General features: G+C 47.1%; 1 pseudogene; it reads left to right on the top strand.

Moving 5' to 3' along the window:
* The first annotated feature begins 5,728 nt into the window (after positions 1–5,728).
* Positions 5,729–6,578, top strand: LOC110342100 (annotated as a pseudogene).
* Positions 6,579–16,700: the final 10,122 nt, after the last annotated feature.

The raw sequence follows: 16,700 nt of genomic DNA, 5'->3' as shown, positions 1-16,700 counted from the left end.
GCCCAAGCGTGTAGATTTTTACTAACCCAAGCCAAGACAACACACATGGATTTATTTTAGACATAAACAGAATCTCATAGAGCCTGAAAATGCCTTCAAGTTCATGTATCCATTTGGCCTACACAATGACCCCTGCTATGTTGGGCATGGAATCAGGGGTTGGGGTGTGGAAGAACAAGACCTCATCTTTGGAGAGCTTGGCGTCGAGTGGAGAGAGAAACATCCAAGCCAGTCAGAGCCCCTTTGTTACCTGCCTGTCTCTCTCTTCTGGGGGTACAGAGAGGGGTTCTAAGGCGTGCTTTTCAATTTGTGCACTTAAAATTCTATAGGAGCCCCTGGAATTAAGAGGTAGGCAAAAAAGAGGGGAAACCTCTAGGTTAATTTCCCTAGATGTCCCTGGAGCGGTCCTTTATGATTTTTAGTTCTAGAGTTTTAATACAAGATATTCAACAACAACAACAAAATATTAGCATCACTTTAAAAACAACTGCTTGGGGGGGCATTTGCATTCAGAAAGACGGAATTGACTGATGATCCCAAATTCTTCCTAATAGATGAACTGGAAAACTCTAGAATTCATACGTAAAACAAACATAAGAACATTCTGAAAGAGGTGAAAACAGTATAGTTAAGAAGTTCTGGACTGCCAGGGATGGCATGTGATGTGCTCCTGGGTTTCACATGTCCCAGATTAGTAGCTGAAGAAACCGTCAACCCAGACATGCCCCCAGGAGGCAGCCAAAGCCAGACATCTGGACAAAGAATCAGGAAAGGAGAGGCCTACAAAAACTTACAGACAACAAGCACTGTGCTCCAGGAAACCGCATAGAGAACCCACATCACCTCAACCCACACCACCTCAACCCTCATCACCTCAACCAACATCACCTCAACTCCACATCACCTCAACCCACATCACCTCAATCCAACACCACCTCAATCCAACACCACCTCAACTCCACATCACCTCAACCCACATCACCTCAACCCTCACCACCTCAACCCTCATCACCTCAACTCCACATCACCTCAACCAACACCACCTCAACCCTCATCACCTCAACCCACATCACCTCAACCCACATCACCTCAACCCTCATCACCTCAACCCTCATCACCTCAACTCCACATCACCTCAACCAACACCACCTCAACCCTCATCACCTCAACCCACATCACCTCAACCCACACCACCTCAACTCCACATCACCTCAACCCACATCACCTCAACTCCACATCACCTCAACCCTCACCACCTCAACCCTCATCACCTCAACCCACATCACCTCAACCAACACCACCTCAACCCTCATCACCTCAACCCTCATCACCTCAACCCTCATCACCTCAACCCTCATCACCTCAACCCTCATTACCTCAACCCTCATCACCTCAACCCTCATCACCTCAACCCACATCACCTCAACCCTCATCACCTCAACCCTCATCACCTCAACCAACATCACCTCAACCCACACCACCTCAACCCTCATCACCTCAACCAACATCACCTCAACCCACACCACCTCAACCCACATCACCTCAACCCTCATCACCTCAACCCTCATCACCTCAACCAACACCACCTCAACCCACATCACCTCAACTCCACATCACCTCAACCCTCATCACCTCAACTCCACATCACCTCAACCAACACCACCTCAACCCACATCACCTCAACCCTCATCACCGCAACCCTCATCACCTCAACCCACATCACCTCAACCCTCATCACCTCAACCCCACACATCACCTCAACCCTCATCACCTCAACCCTCATCACCTCAACCCTCACCACCTCAACCCTCATCACCTCAACTCCACATCACCTCAACCCACATCACCTCAACTCCACATCACCTCAACCAACACCACCTCAACTCCACATCACCTCAACCAACACCACCTCAACCCTCATCACCTCAACTCCACATCACCTCAACCCACATCACCTCAACCAACACCACCTCAATCCACACCACCTCAACTCCACATCACCTCAACCCACATCACCTCAACCAACACCACCTCAATCCACACCACCTCAACTCCACATCACCTCAACTCCACATCACCTCAACCAACACCACCTCAACCCACATCACCTCAACCAACACCACCTCAACCCTCATCACCTCAACCCACATCACCTCAACCCTCATCACCTCAACCCACATCACCTCAACCCTCATCACCTCAACCCCACACATCACCTCCAGGCCCACAACACTACCTTTAGCTCACATACCAGCCAAGGCATAGACTTCCACTCCAAGTATTATAGTTTTTAAATTCAAATCAAATAGCAGTTCAAGTAACTTAAAGAAAAACAATAAGAATACAGAAAATAAACAAAAAAAGCTTTTAAGAATTATTTTTATTTAAAAAAATTCACAGAATGTATTTTGATCATATACTTTCCCCTCTCCCAGCTCTTCCCATTTCTTTCCACTTCTGTAACCACCATATTTCATGTTCTCTCACAGTATTGCTCTAAAACAAACAAGCAAACTAATAAGACAAACAAAAGCACACAATAAACATAAAGCCCACTCTGTATCACCCAGCTGACTGTCCTCCTTGACACTCTCCACTGGAGAAAACTGGTTTTCTTTCCCATCAGGTACCAATTGCAAATAGTGTATTGGTCACTGGTGGGATTTTGTGTCCACTTCCCCTTCTCAGTGTGGGGATTTTGAACAGTAGGGGTCTCTGTCAGGGCCCCATATATTTGAAAATCTATTCCACCCTGCCATGATTTCAGGAGAGCCTCGATTTCTATTGTCTTTAAGATGTCAACTAATGGCTGCAGGATGTCTTGGCCTTGGTGAGAATGACTCTAATTAAAGAGACTTGGGCCAGGGTGAGTTTGTACCCACCCTGAAGACTGGGTAAGACTGGTGGGGAGTGCCTGAAGACCTTAGTACATGCAGCTAAGGAGTGTCTTTAGGATTAGGGGAAGTAATTGCTATCAGCCCTTTATATGTGATAATAGATGTCTTCTGCCATCGCCCCCACCTTTGGATGGTTACTTAAGATGATGGAACAATAAACCATGGCCTTCAGCATTAACTGAGAGCCCTCCTGTTATGACCAGATGTCTCTGTCTTTTCTTTAATGCCAGGATAGCTAGCCTTCCCTCATCCACCCTCCCCAACTCAGGAACAGACCTGGGGACATTCAGCTGGTTCTGATCGCAGCCATGAAGACATCAGTCCTCAGCTTATGGCCCCTCAACATGGGGCTAATACAGACAGGCCCCCTATTGGTTTGAACCTGGGCAGGTCTTGTGCCTGTTGTCACAGTCTCTGTAAAACCAGAAAAAAAAAATAACCCACAGACACCCTTGCCGTATCAACAGTTATACTGATGATAAATGATCTAAGTTTAGCAATCAAAATGCAAGAATGGTTAGGCTTGATTAAATAACATGACCCAATTACATGCTGCTTCAGAGAAACTCACCTCCAGGATAACAAGCATGAAGTGGAAAGCAAAAGGAGAGAAATGTTAATCCAAGAAAAGCAGGGGTTGATGTGTTAACATTTAAGTAGATTTGGGGACAAAGGAAACTTTCAGAGACAGAATGGGACACCATTTTATGGTAAAGCATTCATTTGCCAAGAAGACCACAATGTTAAATTCATGAACAAAATCAAAAGAAAAAGAGGTAAAATAAAGACTAAAGAGGAGAGAAAGGGAGAGAACATAAACTTTAAAATATGTGAATTAACGTCGGACGGTGGTGGCGCATGCCTTTAATCCCAGCACTCGGCAGGCAGGGGCAGGCCGATCTCTGTGAGTTAGAGACCAGCCTGGTCTACAGAGAGAGTCCAGGACAACCAGGGCTGCATAGGGAAACCCTGTCTCAGCCCTCCCTCCCTCCCCACACACAAAAGAGAAATGAAAATGGACTTGCCAAGGCACAATTATATTTGAAACTTCAGTGACCCTATTCCAACAATTAATAGAGCAATTAGACAGAAAAAACAGTAAGTTTAAAGAATAACAACCAAATAAATGAGTAAATAAGTTTTAAAACCTCATAATCAACACACACTCACATACACACACAGCATTAACTGACAAAATATGTAGTGAGCGGTTTTCGGTTATGGGGCTACAGCACTTCACAACAATCCAGGGGAAGGGCTAAGGATGTAAATGAAGACAAAGACAGCAGCTCATTCTTGCAAGGAGAATGGCGTCTATTTTTACAAGAGTGGAGCCTTATATACCAGTGGCAGGCATGGTGGAAAACCACCAAGGTCAGAAGCTCCCAGGGCCCTCCGGCAAAGGGTGGGCCAAAAACAGGAATTAACATTTAGACAATAAAGATGGACAGAAGACAGTAACTTGCAAGCAGGCCTTACTGGGAGGAGGGGACAAGAGGTGTTTTGCTAGAAGCTCCTAGTCACAAGCTGGTCAATAGACCCCTACGGGGGAAGGGTGCAACAAGAATCTACCAAAACACAGTGTATAAGATTCCAAAGGTCCATGCAATATATTTCAAAATAGAACCACATCCTGGACTATAAAATAACCTAGACAAATTTAGGATGAATTGAAATGATATGAACTGTGACCACAATGGAATCAAACTACAAATGAATAACTGAAAGACAATGCTAAAAATCTCCAAACACATGAAACTAAACAAATATCTCTAAGTTATCCACAGGCTGATTAAAAAGTCTAAGGAGAAATCATTTGAATTCAAAGGAAAGAATGGGAATAAAAACACAATATTTCAGAAATCTTTGACCCAACAACAGCCACCGTGAGAGGGAACTTTATAACATCACCCGCTCAATCAAGGAAAGAGGATGGATGGATGGATGGCAAGGGGACTCCCACATCTAAGCTGTCCCATCAAGGGAAAAGGGAGCAAAGTCAAACCTACGGGAGCTGGAGAGATGGTTCAGCTGACAGTGGGTAGTGCTCTCCCTGGACCTGAGCTCCTCTCCCAGCACACATGGCAGATAGCTCACAGCTGCCTATAACTCCAACTCCAGGGGCACCAGGACTCATGTGCATATCATCGCCCATACACACAATTAAAATAATAAAATAAATTCCCTTTAAAAAAACAGAAGAAAGGAAATTGAGAAAATAGGAGCCAGACAATTAAAAACAAAAAAAGTAATGAAGAAGCAATGTATCAAAGATGCCCCCATGCAAAAAAAAAAATCATACAATTGACAAACCTCTGACCACACTAAAAATAAGGAGACAAATTGTCAATACCAGGACTAAACATTACAATAACTGAAATGACAATGTGGGGGTGTTACAAATACCTTCATATACCATGATGTGACCTTGTAAATACACTGCATGTGTGAGAATCATGTACCTCTCCAGACTGGTCACCGTGAAATACTTTGGATGATCTTATCACTATTAGAGACATTGAAGTCATAGTCTTAAACCCTCCTCAAAAAGGAAATTTCCCTATCCATATAGTTTGCTGGAATATTCTAACAAGTGCATAAAGAAAACCAGCATCAATCTTACATGATCTTTTTCAGAAAACAGATGGAGGGATTCCCCTCCAATCAGGGTGTGAAGTTCTACCCTGAAACCCACACCAGACAAAGCGTGTAAGAGAGAGTCCTTCTGAGTACAGCTGATGAAGTCCTCAACAAAACATTGGCAAACAGAATTCACATATGAGCATATAGCTTCTATAGAAACATACAGAATTAAATATATTAAAAGGGCCATGTGCAAAGAGCAAGTAGATTTATTCCAGGAAATATAAGGCTTGCTCACTATTTGCTCATTCAATACAGTAGATCACTTGAAAAGGTTAAAGAAAATTCATGGAACAGGAAAGCATGCTACAAAATAAATTCAACACTGACTCCTGACTAAACGGGTAAAATGTGAGGAGCGCCGCCAGGAAGGCTGGTGAGCCATGGCGTGTACCAGCTTCCGTGCCGCTTGAGCCGTCGTTGCTGCTAGCTGAAGTTGAGCATGCCGACTAGTCCCGTTAGGAGACCTACGGAAGAGAAATCAAGGAGTGTTTCGGTAACCTGGGAGTTGGTGCTGGGAAAGTAGTGTTAGAAAGTGCCTTCAGTTGCCACGGGCCCTTAAGAACGGTATGGATTGCCAGGAATCCTCCGGAATTTGCCTTTGTGGAAATCTGAAGATCCCAGAGATGCAGAAGATTGGATGGGCAGGTGACTTGTAGTTCAGATCTCATGCCCGACATCCCATTGATCCTAATGACAAAGGCTGTAGTGTGGGGAAAAGGGACATTATGGTTGTGACTGTTACCGCTATAGCCCTGGAAGAAAAAGAAGCAGGGCACGGTGTAGCTCGCATCCCCCACGGGAAGGGGGTCAACATCACCACCTCCTTCATTTTCAGGGTCTGCATCTCTTTGTAGATCCAGGTCAGCTTCTCTCAGAGGGTCTAGAAAAAGACTGAATCCCCACTCCAGGTCTAGATCAAGGTCCAGGTCTATTTCACAACCAAGAAGCCACCGATCAGAATTCAGATCTGTGTCACCTAAAAGAAGCCATCCCCTATCAGCAAAACCACCCAGAGGCACAAGACCTGAAAACTGACTGACGCTCTGGAGTTCACCCTTTAGGGAAAAGTTACTTTGTTTAAGTTATTGTAAGGGATTTGTTATGTCTGTACAATGTAACCTAGGAGGAATCTTCAACCATGTAAGCAAAATGGATCTGGACTATTACTCTGTGCAATCCAGAGCAGTCAAATACTGTTCTTGTTGAATGTGTTAACGCCTTATGGCCTGAAAATGTGGGTTTTTATTTGGCACATTTAAATGAAATGTTTCTAACTAGAAAAAAAGGGTAAAATGTGACAGACACACAATAGAATATTAATCAGCTGAAAAAATACAATTACACAATTTACAGCAAATTGGTAATTGGAACTGGAGATCATAATGCTAAGTAATAGCAGTCAGACTCCGAGAGACACATATCACATGTACCAGGCTTTTTCTTTTCGGGCTACCAGCCAGCTCCCAAATCATAGCACGAGACTTCTTACTCACTGTGAATACTCAGCCTTATTTTATGCTGTTTCTTGCTAGGTCTTATAACTTAACCTGTTTCTCTTCACCTATGTTTTACCTGAGGCTTTTTTCCTTTCTTTCCTTCTGCATGGCCTGCAGCTAGCTAGCTGGGGTCTGCATGGCCTGCATCTAGCTAGCTGGTGTCTGCATGGCCTGCATCTAGCTAGCTGGGGTCTGCATGGCCCGCATCTAGCTAGCTGGGGTCTGCATGGCCCGCATCTAGCTAGCTGGGGTCTACCTAGCTGACTCCAGGTGTGCACCTCCCTTTCTCTCCCAATCTCTTCTTCCCCTTTCCTCTCTTCCTTTCACCTGGACTTCTCTTGTTCTTTCTGCCTGCAGGCCCTCCCTATCCCTCTCCTGCCTACCTGTTGCTGTTCATCTCTTTATTAGACCAATCAGATGCCTTAGGCAGGAAAGGTGAAGCAAATGCAGCCCATCTTTACCTAATTAAACAAATGCAGCACAGCTGCAATGCACCTTTACATAGTTAAAGTAATATTCTGCAGCATAAGCAAATGTAACACATCCTTGCCTAGTTAAAATAATATGCCATGGCAATCACATGGTGTCATTCATATGTACAATGTAGACATCTTTGAAAGTATAAGAGATATGGAAGTGTAAGGGGCCTACTTTGGAGAGGGGAGTAATGGAGGTATGTGGTATATATGCGTGAAAATGTCATAACGAAGCCCCCTTTTTTACATTCACAATAAAGGCTAATTGAGAAAGACTGATACCAGACTCCAGCATGATGAGAAAAGGAATATGTCTTGTTTTAACAAATCCAAAAAACACAAAACAACAAAAAAAGAAACACCACTCAGCAAGCTAGGTATGAATGGGATTTCTTCAAACTGGTTAACAGTCTACGGAAAATAGCTAACACTATACTGAATGTTGAAGGATGAACAATTTCACACCATGACTAGAAGCAAGCCATGGATTTCCTACTCAATATAATGCAATAAGGGCGGGTGTAACAAGTAAGAAACTGAAATAAAACTTACAGCAGCTGGAAGGGAAAGTAATGCTGTCCATATTTGTAGATAACACAATTGTTCATGTAGAAAAACTCAATAAACTGATCCTCCTGAATCCCAGGACTTACAGGTATAAAATTTCCAACATTTGTGTATTTATTTTAAAGATTACTTATTTTTATTTATGAGTGTTTTCCTGTGTGCATTTATATGCATCACAGGTATGCCTGGTACCCGAGGAGGCCAGAAGATGGTGGTAGATCTCTTAGAACGGGAGTAATAAGTGGCTGTGAGCCACCATGTGGTTGCTGGGAGCTGAACTCAGGTCCTCTGAAGAGCACTGAGTACTCATAACCACTGAGTCATTTCTCCAGTCCTCTTTTTAAAAATGTGTGTGTGTGTGTGCGTGTGTGTGTGTTTGTGTGTGTGTGTGTGTTAAGACAGAATATCACAGGCTCTGGATGGCCTAGAATTCAGTTATATAGATCAGGTGGGCTTTGAACTCAGAGGCCCAACTGCCTGTGCCTCCTGAGTGCTGGGATTAAAGATGTGCTCTACCACCTTCTTCCAGAAACAGATAGAAGCAGATTCAGGAATTCACAACTAACCACCGGGCCAAGCTCCTGGAGCACACCTGAAGTGAAGGAGGACGGAAAATATGAACAAAGGAGTCAAGACCATGATGGGGAAACCCACAGAATCAGCTGACCTGAGCTTGTGAGAGATCACTGACTCAGGTCTGACAAATGGGGAACCTGCATAAGACTGAACTAGACTCCCTTAATATAGGTGACAATGGCTTGACTGGGGCAATCTATGAGTCCACTAATGCCCAAACTGACATAGTAGAGCCCATTCTATATGGAGAGAGACCTTGCTCATCCTTAGACACAGGGTGTGGGGAGGTGAAGAGGTGCCTTGGCCCTGCCTCAGTGAGATGATGGGACAGACTTAGTAGACTTCCTAGGGGAGGCCTCACCCTCTCCAAGGAGCAGATGGTAGGAGGGGTGGGGGCAAAAGAGGGGGAGCAGGAGGAGAGGAGGAAGGAACAGGGTTTGCTTTTCTATTATGTGAATTGGTTTGCACGTGTGGAAGGCAGAATTGGTTCTCTTCTTCTACCAACTGGACCTGGGGGCTGAAACTCAGGTGATGAGGCTTGGGGGCAAGCTCATTTACCCACTGAGCCACCCTACTAGCCTTTCACATGCATTTGCCGTCACTAATTTTGAGCACATAGACGTTAAACTGTAAGATGCAGCATCTTGATAGTGATGTTAAAGTTGTCAAAGAATATTTAGCTGCAAGCCTAACAGAATGTGCGCAGGACTTGTGACCAGAAAATGCACCCTGGTGATACGTATCGGAAAGGATGTAAATAAACGAAGAGATTCACCAGGTTCAGGCCTTAGAGGGTTCAGCATGTGTAAGGAGTCAGCTCACCAAGACAGTACACACAATCCTATCACAAGCTTAGTAAGATTTTTTTGTGTGTATTAAGATAGAAAACTCTCCATTGCACATAGCAACAAACAAACAAACAAAAGAATCAAAAGAACTAGAGGAGCCACAATGTCTCTAAAATAAGAGGCCTGTGGAAGGAATCTATCAATGTGTAATCAAACTTCCCAGGCTATGTGGCAGTCAAGACTGTTTGTTGAGTGCAAGGGTAACACCAGGGTGAGCGGGGCAGCAAAGAACCTATACATAGACCTCTACATAGCCATCCAAAAACACGCATGCCCAGCTGAGTTTTGATAAATGGTGAGGCTTTTTTGTTTTTTGGTAATGAGACGGGGTCTCGCCTGCACCATGCTGTGTAGGCTGGTCTCACACGGAGACCCAGCTCCCTCTGTCTCCCAAGGGTTAGGTAAATTAGGTGGACCACCATGTCCAGTCAGGTCCTTCAATGAATGTTGCTAAAGCCGTTGGATGTAATCCAAGGACCAAAAATAAAATAAAATTTAGGATTCACACATTATACTGCAATTAAACGAAAGTCGACCACAAGTTTAAATGTAAAATGTAAAACCACAAAACCTTGGGGGGGGCAGAGAAGGAGGAAGGAGAGAAAGTCTTTGGTATCTGGGGTTAAGCAGCACATGTGGGGGTGTGAAACTCCAAGCGCACTCTGCGGAAGGAACAGTGGCTGAGCTGAACTTTAGATAAAGACTTGAGAACTTTCACTGTGTAAAAGATCCCAGGGACAGAAAACTAAAGACGCAGAGAAAGGAAGAAAGAAGCTGTGTGAAATCGCATGCTTGACAAAGAGTGGCTGACTACCTAGAATATTCAAAACTCAACAGTAAAGACAAGAAAAAAAAACCAATCCAATTATAAAGTTGGCAAGAAACGTGGAAAGACATTTCAACGCCGTGGGCTCACAGATGGAAAATATGCACATGACGAGTGCTCAACATCATTAGCTGTTAGAGAAATACAAATTAGAGCTGCATTCAGGAACCACCACACACCTATCGGGACAGCCACGGCGAACAGCAGACAAGACCAAATGCTAGCAAGGAGGCAAGGAGTACATATTGTTGGTGGAAATGTAAGCTGGCAAGCCATGCTTGATGACTTTGGCACTTAGAAAACATGGAAACATAAAATACCATACGACCCAGAAACTGTACTCCTAGGCACCCAGCCCTGAGAAAGGAAGACTTGCGCTGACACAGAGGTCTGTCTGTGCTTGTCCTGGTTAGTTTTGTTTTGTTTTGTTTTTTGTCAACTTGACACAAAGCTAGAGTCCTTTGAGAGAAGAGGAGACCCTCCCCATTGAGAAAATAGATCCCCACCAAGATTGGCCTCTGGGCAAGCCTGTGGGGCATTTTCTCCATTGGTGATTGAGGTGGGAGGGTCCAGTCACTGTGGGTGGTGCCACCCCTGGGCTGGTGCTTAGTTCTATGAGAAATCAGACTGAACAAGCCGTGCGGGGAGAGCAGGCCAACAAGCGATCAGAAGTCTTCCATGGACTCCACTTTAGTTTCCCTTCTGACTTCATGACAGCCTGTTATTCAGACAAATAAGCTGAAGTGAACCTTTCTCTACCCAAGATGCTTTTGGCCGTGGTGTTTTATCACAGCAACAGAAATCCTAACCAAGCCGGTGCAGTCGCAATAACCAAGCATTAGAAACAACCTTCACGTGTCTTGAATGGGTGAATGGTTAAAAGGCTGTGGCATATTCATACTTTGGAATATAACTGAGACAGGAAAGGAAAGTCCTGCTGGCACTCGCTTCAGCATGATGGATCTGCGGAGAATTATATTGAGCAAAAAAAAGCCAACATGAAAAGTTACCCGTTGTTTGATTCTATTTATGTAAGTTTTGAAATGACACATAGGAATGGGGAACAGGTGGATGGCTGCTAGGAGTGAGGGGAGGAAGAAAAGTGTGTGTGTGTGAGCGGGTGTGAGCGGGTGTGAGCGGGTGTGAGCGGGTGTGTGAGCGGGTGTGAGCAGGTGTGAGCGGGTGTGAGCGGGTGTGAGCGGGTGTGTGTGAGCGGATGTGTGGGGTGTGTGTGAGCGGGTGTGAGCGGATGTGAGCGGGTGTGTGAGCGGGTGTGAGCGGGTGTGAGCGGGTGTGTGAGCAGGTGTGAGCGGGTGTGAGCGGGTGTGAGCGGGGGTGTGAGCAGGTGTGAGCGGGTGTGTGAGCAGGTGTGAGCGGGTGTGTGAGCAGGTGTGAGCGGGTATGGGTGTGTGTGTGAGCAGATGTGTGGGGTGTGTATATGGGGGTGTGTGTGTGAGTGGGTGTGTGGGGTGTGTGTGGGGGTGTGTGTTGTGTGGGGGGTGTGGGTATGTGTGTGAGTGGGTGTGTGATCGGGTGTGTGGGGTGTGTGGGGGGTGGGGGTGTGTGTGGGGTGTGGGAGGTGGGAGATGTGTGTATGAGACAGAGAATGAGTGTGTGTATGAGAGAGTGTGTATAACAGAGTTTGTGAGAGTGTGTGTGTGACTGTGTGAGTGTGTATGTATGAGTGTATGGGGTAGAATGAGTGTGATAGAGAGTGTGTAAGGAGCGTGGGTGAGTGTATGCGGATATGTGTGAGAGAGTATGTGTGTGAGTGTGTATAATAGGGTGTGCGATTATGTGTGAGAGTGTGTGGGTATGTGTGTGTGAGAGTGCATGTGTATGTGTGTATGAGTATGTGAGAGAGAGAGAGAGAGAGAGGGAGAGAGAGAGAGAGAGAGAGAGAGAGAGAGAGAGAGAGAGAGAGAGAGAGAGAGAGAGAGAGAGTCTGAGGACACAGCTCAGTGCGTAGGGACTCACTGTGAGCCTAAGCACCTGAGTTTGATCTCTAGTACTCACGTCGGGTAAAAAGTCAGGCATGGCAGTATGCACTTGTAACCCCAGGACTGCGGACACAGAGTTGTCTGGGGCTTGCTTGCCAGCCAGCCTAGACTAACTACCTAGCGCCCTGTCCTAGTGAGAGACCCTGCCTCAAAACAAAACAGCAACAAAAGCAACGATGACAAAAATACGAAACAAGGTACATGGCACTTAGGGAGGAATGACAGCTGATTGTCCTTGACCTCCTCAAGGTGCACACATACACCTGCACACCCAGGATCACCCATGCCCACGGATGGGGGGTGGGGAAGAGTCAGTCTGCCATGGTATCTTGGTGTGTTAGGGCGGATGAGAAACTGTGCCCTTCCTGAAGATGGACCGGCACCATCCGAGGAAGCGAGTCTAAAAGCAGAGGACATATCATCTATTAACAGCGGCTGGCAGACTGGCTCACATCCGAGAAACAGGTGGCAGCTTTAGAGACCAGAGAGCAGTCGGAAACTAGAGGGTGCTTGCCTTATGGGCGAGCATTATGGACTCTTTTAGTATATCCTATATAAATAGCCCATAATGGGAGCGCAATTTCGAAAACGGAGACATGGATGGCATAATTGGAACAGAAAGGGCGGTGCACCTCGGAAGAAGGAAAGCTCTAGATGTGGGGTGGGGCACATCTGGGAATTCTCCCCCCACTGAAGTGGGCCTCCACTTCCTTGAATTGACGCCAAAAACGCTTTCTCCTAAGGGTGAAGTAGCACTTTGTGCTTCATGGAAATGCCTCTAAGCATAAGCTCCCTTGTGCTGTTCATGGAGTGTGGGAGAATGCAAAGGAAAACCACAAACACTAACCCTAAGAAGAAAGGGGACCTTGTGTATTGGGAGCCCAGCAGGTGAGAGCTTCCAGAAGGATCCTGGGCACCACCCAGGGCAGCAGCAAGCGTCTTACCGCCTTCCCCGTTGAGGATGGTGGGAAACAGGCTTCTCCACGGGGATTTGGTGAGTAGATGAGGATGAGAAGTCGGTGAGGGGGAGGCGCCCAGAGGAGGAAGGCCAGGTGCAGTCCTGCAGCCTAAATTTGACTACAGCGTCACGGGCTGTTCACACGCAGTTTGCGGGGCTGGTTGGCCAAGGACAAACGGAGGGGCCCAGCAGAAGGGCATCTGGAGGAATCCGCAAGGGCAGGGAGGAACCCGTTTTTCTCGGGGTGGTAGCACGGGCTAGCGCCACCCATTGAGATTCACTGATGTGGGGACAGGAGCATCCAGAAAGAATGTGGGGCTCTCACACCAAAAGACAGGCAACCACCTGGGTCTGCGACCCTTGGCCGTTTGCTGACACCTTCCTGGCTTCAGTTTCCCGCTCTGGAGCAGATCGTCTGTGGCGATAATCAGAAGAGAGCGAATGTCTCACGTCCCGTCCCCCCCCCCCATCCTGTTGAGGGAGCTTCTCGGAGACACTGACCCAGGTGAGGAATAGCCAATGTCCTTTCGGAGCCGGAACCCGAGAGAACCACACTCCCCTTTGGCTCCGTTGTGTGACGTGCTCGGTGACTTGCTCACTGAGTGTTTGCCGCCGGCACGGTGACAGCAGGCTGGCTATGGTCCCTCATCGTGGGCTCTCCATAAGTGTTTGCTAAGCACATTACGGCAGAATCTCAAAACTGCGGGGAAAGGAGGGATCTACTGTGTGTGTGCAGTGTGACACGGTTACTAGTGGATGTCACATTCGACTCTGAATGTCCTGGCAGCCGGGGTAGAATGGTCAGTGTGAGGAACTTCCCAGTCTCTGGAAGAGCACGCCCATCCCTACAGAAATCCTAGAGCAGACTGACGGTAATTCTGCACAAATACAGCAATGGTGGCATGGTGGCTGTTTCTCGGGGCTGGGGGAAGAACTCAGAGGTAAAGAGCATGCCTAGTGTCAAGATTGCCCCTGGGCTGTTCTCCACAAGGACCCAGCATAGGATCTTCAATGCAGAATCTTTTGCCATTAGGAGGACAGAGCAATGGAGTCCCCCTGCTTTTTAGCGACCCGGCGGAGAGCTCGGGGCCAGGGGGAGAATCGCTACAGCACGCTGTTACTGTCACGTGGCATCCGATTCTGAATGCCTAGCAGGAGTCCAGAGAGACTTGTAAACGAGAGCTGGAGAGGACCCTGGAAGTGCACGTTCTTTCAAGTTGCTCCCAGTGCTGCTGAGGGCAGTCTGAGGTTTGAGAGCCAGGGGAGCCCAGGCGGACAGGGCGTGGACCTGGAATCCGAGCACTCGGAAGGCTGAACTGGGAGGATTTCAGATCGAGGCCTGCCTGGACTGCATAACGAGATACGGTCTCAAAAACAACGACAAGGGATTGGAGAGGCTGACCAGGTGTCAGGGTCCAGCCCGTCATCCCAGCTTTTGGGAGGAGGACACAGGAGGATCAAAAATTCACCATCTTTAGCTCTTTATGGAGTTTAAAGCCAGTCTCATCTACATGAGACATTACCTTAAAAAATACAAATGTCAATAAAAAACAAAAACAAAAATCAAACACAAATCCCCAAAGGCTGAGGGTACGGCTCACTGGGTTTGATCCCCAGAACAGTAAAACAAATGCTCCACCACTACCCGTGCCCGAATTTCCTTACCTAAATTTCCACCTTGGCAGAGGAGTTAGCACATAGCTAGAGACCAGCTTCCCCTCCAAGGACCACAAAAACATGTGTTCTTGGTTGCTGACCTTTTAAAGAATACAAACAAAGCCCTCACTCTGTCCCTTAGAACACACCCATCTCCGTTGGATGGGTCCTGGCACCCTCTCTTGTCATGGTCTCCCAAGCATGACATAAGATGCTCGGGCAGGTCTGCCCTTGGGGATTTTGGCAACGGAAAACTTACACACGTTCATGCCTCAGGCAGTGCAGTCAACCCTTATCTCCATGGATTCCACCACTCTCCTATCCTCTCCACCACAGGCACCCTCATCCTTCATTTCCAAGTTCCCTCTCACCTTGTGACTTCAACCTAAAGATCATTTGGTGTAGCAAGCCTTCTTTTTCCTGGACACATACTTCCACAAGGTTCTCTGACCCCTCCTGTCCCTCCCCAGGATTATCTGTTCACTAGCATATGCCCCCTACCGTACGTTCAACAAGAGCAGATCCTCCTTTACCCTACGACTCTGGTACGTACTCAGAGCCTGGCTCGGGGCCTGGCTCACTGTAAACACCTAATCAGTAGTTACCCAAGGGTTGCAAGATTCTCTGGCTTGCCGTGCTACATGCACGAGAAAACCGAGGACCAGAAAACTTTTCCCCTACAGTTCAGATGAGCGCCTTGCAGAGAGCCAGCCCCAGGAGCAAAACAGCAAGAATGCACTGATCCTTCATGCCGTGGCTGGCACTGAGCTAAGCGCCGTTCATCCGTTATCTAGGTCAGTCCGCATCACATGACGATGAGGTCGTTTCCAAAGCCACCTGCCATCTTGGAGTTCTTGCTTTCCCACACCCTCTTCAACAGTCTGCCAGCTCCACCCACAAAATGCGTCCCGTTTCTGACTTCCTCTCTACACGGCTGGGATTGATGGCCCCGGTAACTGCAGGCAGACGCACGGTGACCTAATGCCTTCCACCCTTGGCCTCTGTGCTAGCTGCCTTTCTCACAGCCATGGCAGACTACCTGACAAAAGCAGCTCAAAGGAAGGAAGACTGACCTGGTCAGTCGCGTCAGGAGAGTCACGATGGTGGTGACTCTTTGGTGACGTGGGTAGTTCGCGGCTGAGAACCTGTGGCAGCTGGCTGATGTCTCAGCAGACCAGAAACAGGGTCAGGCTGTAAGCCTCGAGGCCTGTGTCTAGAACCCACTTCTTCTAGCTGGGAGCCACCTTTCAAAGGGTACGTCAATCTCCCCCAAACAATGCCAGCGCCTGAAGACCGAATGTTCGAAGAACGGGAGACACACATCCTATGCAAACCACACACAACAGCCCCCCACCAATGGTCAGAGAGATAGTTTATTTTAAAATGTTATGTTTGTGTATTGTTTGTGTACATGTATGATCCCTGTACACATATGTGTGTGCGTGTGTTCGCTCACACGCAGTGGCGTTTCTTTGGAGGTCACAGAATAACCCTGGGTGTCTGTCTTCACCTTCTACCTCATTCGAGGCAGCATCTCTCTGCCGTTTGTCACTGCATACACCAGACTTGCTTCTGGAGACTGTCTGTCTCTGCCTTCCATTCTGTGGCAGGAACACTGGGATTAAACACGTACTGTCACACCTGGCTTTTGTGGGAGGTCTTGGGATTTGAACTCAGGTCCTCATTCTTACAAAGCAGGTGCCTTGCCTACAGAGACATCTCCCCAGCTCCACAATGCTTTAAAAACTAAGTCA

The sequence above is a fragment of the Mesocricetus auratus genome, unplaced genomic scaffold, assembly GCF_017639785.1.
Source record: "Mesocricetus auratus isolate SY011 unplaced genomic scaffold, BCM_Maur_2.0 Super-Scaffold_6730, whole genome shotgun sequence".
Lineage (NCBI taxonomy): Eukaryota > Metazoa > Chordata > Mammalia > Rodentia > Cricetidae > Mesocricetus > Mesocricetus auratus.
The sequence above is the reverse complement of the archived record's forward strand: the minus strand, read 5'-3'. Positions and strand labels throughout refer to the sequence as shown.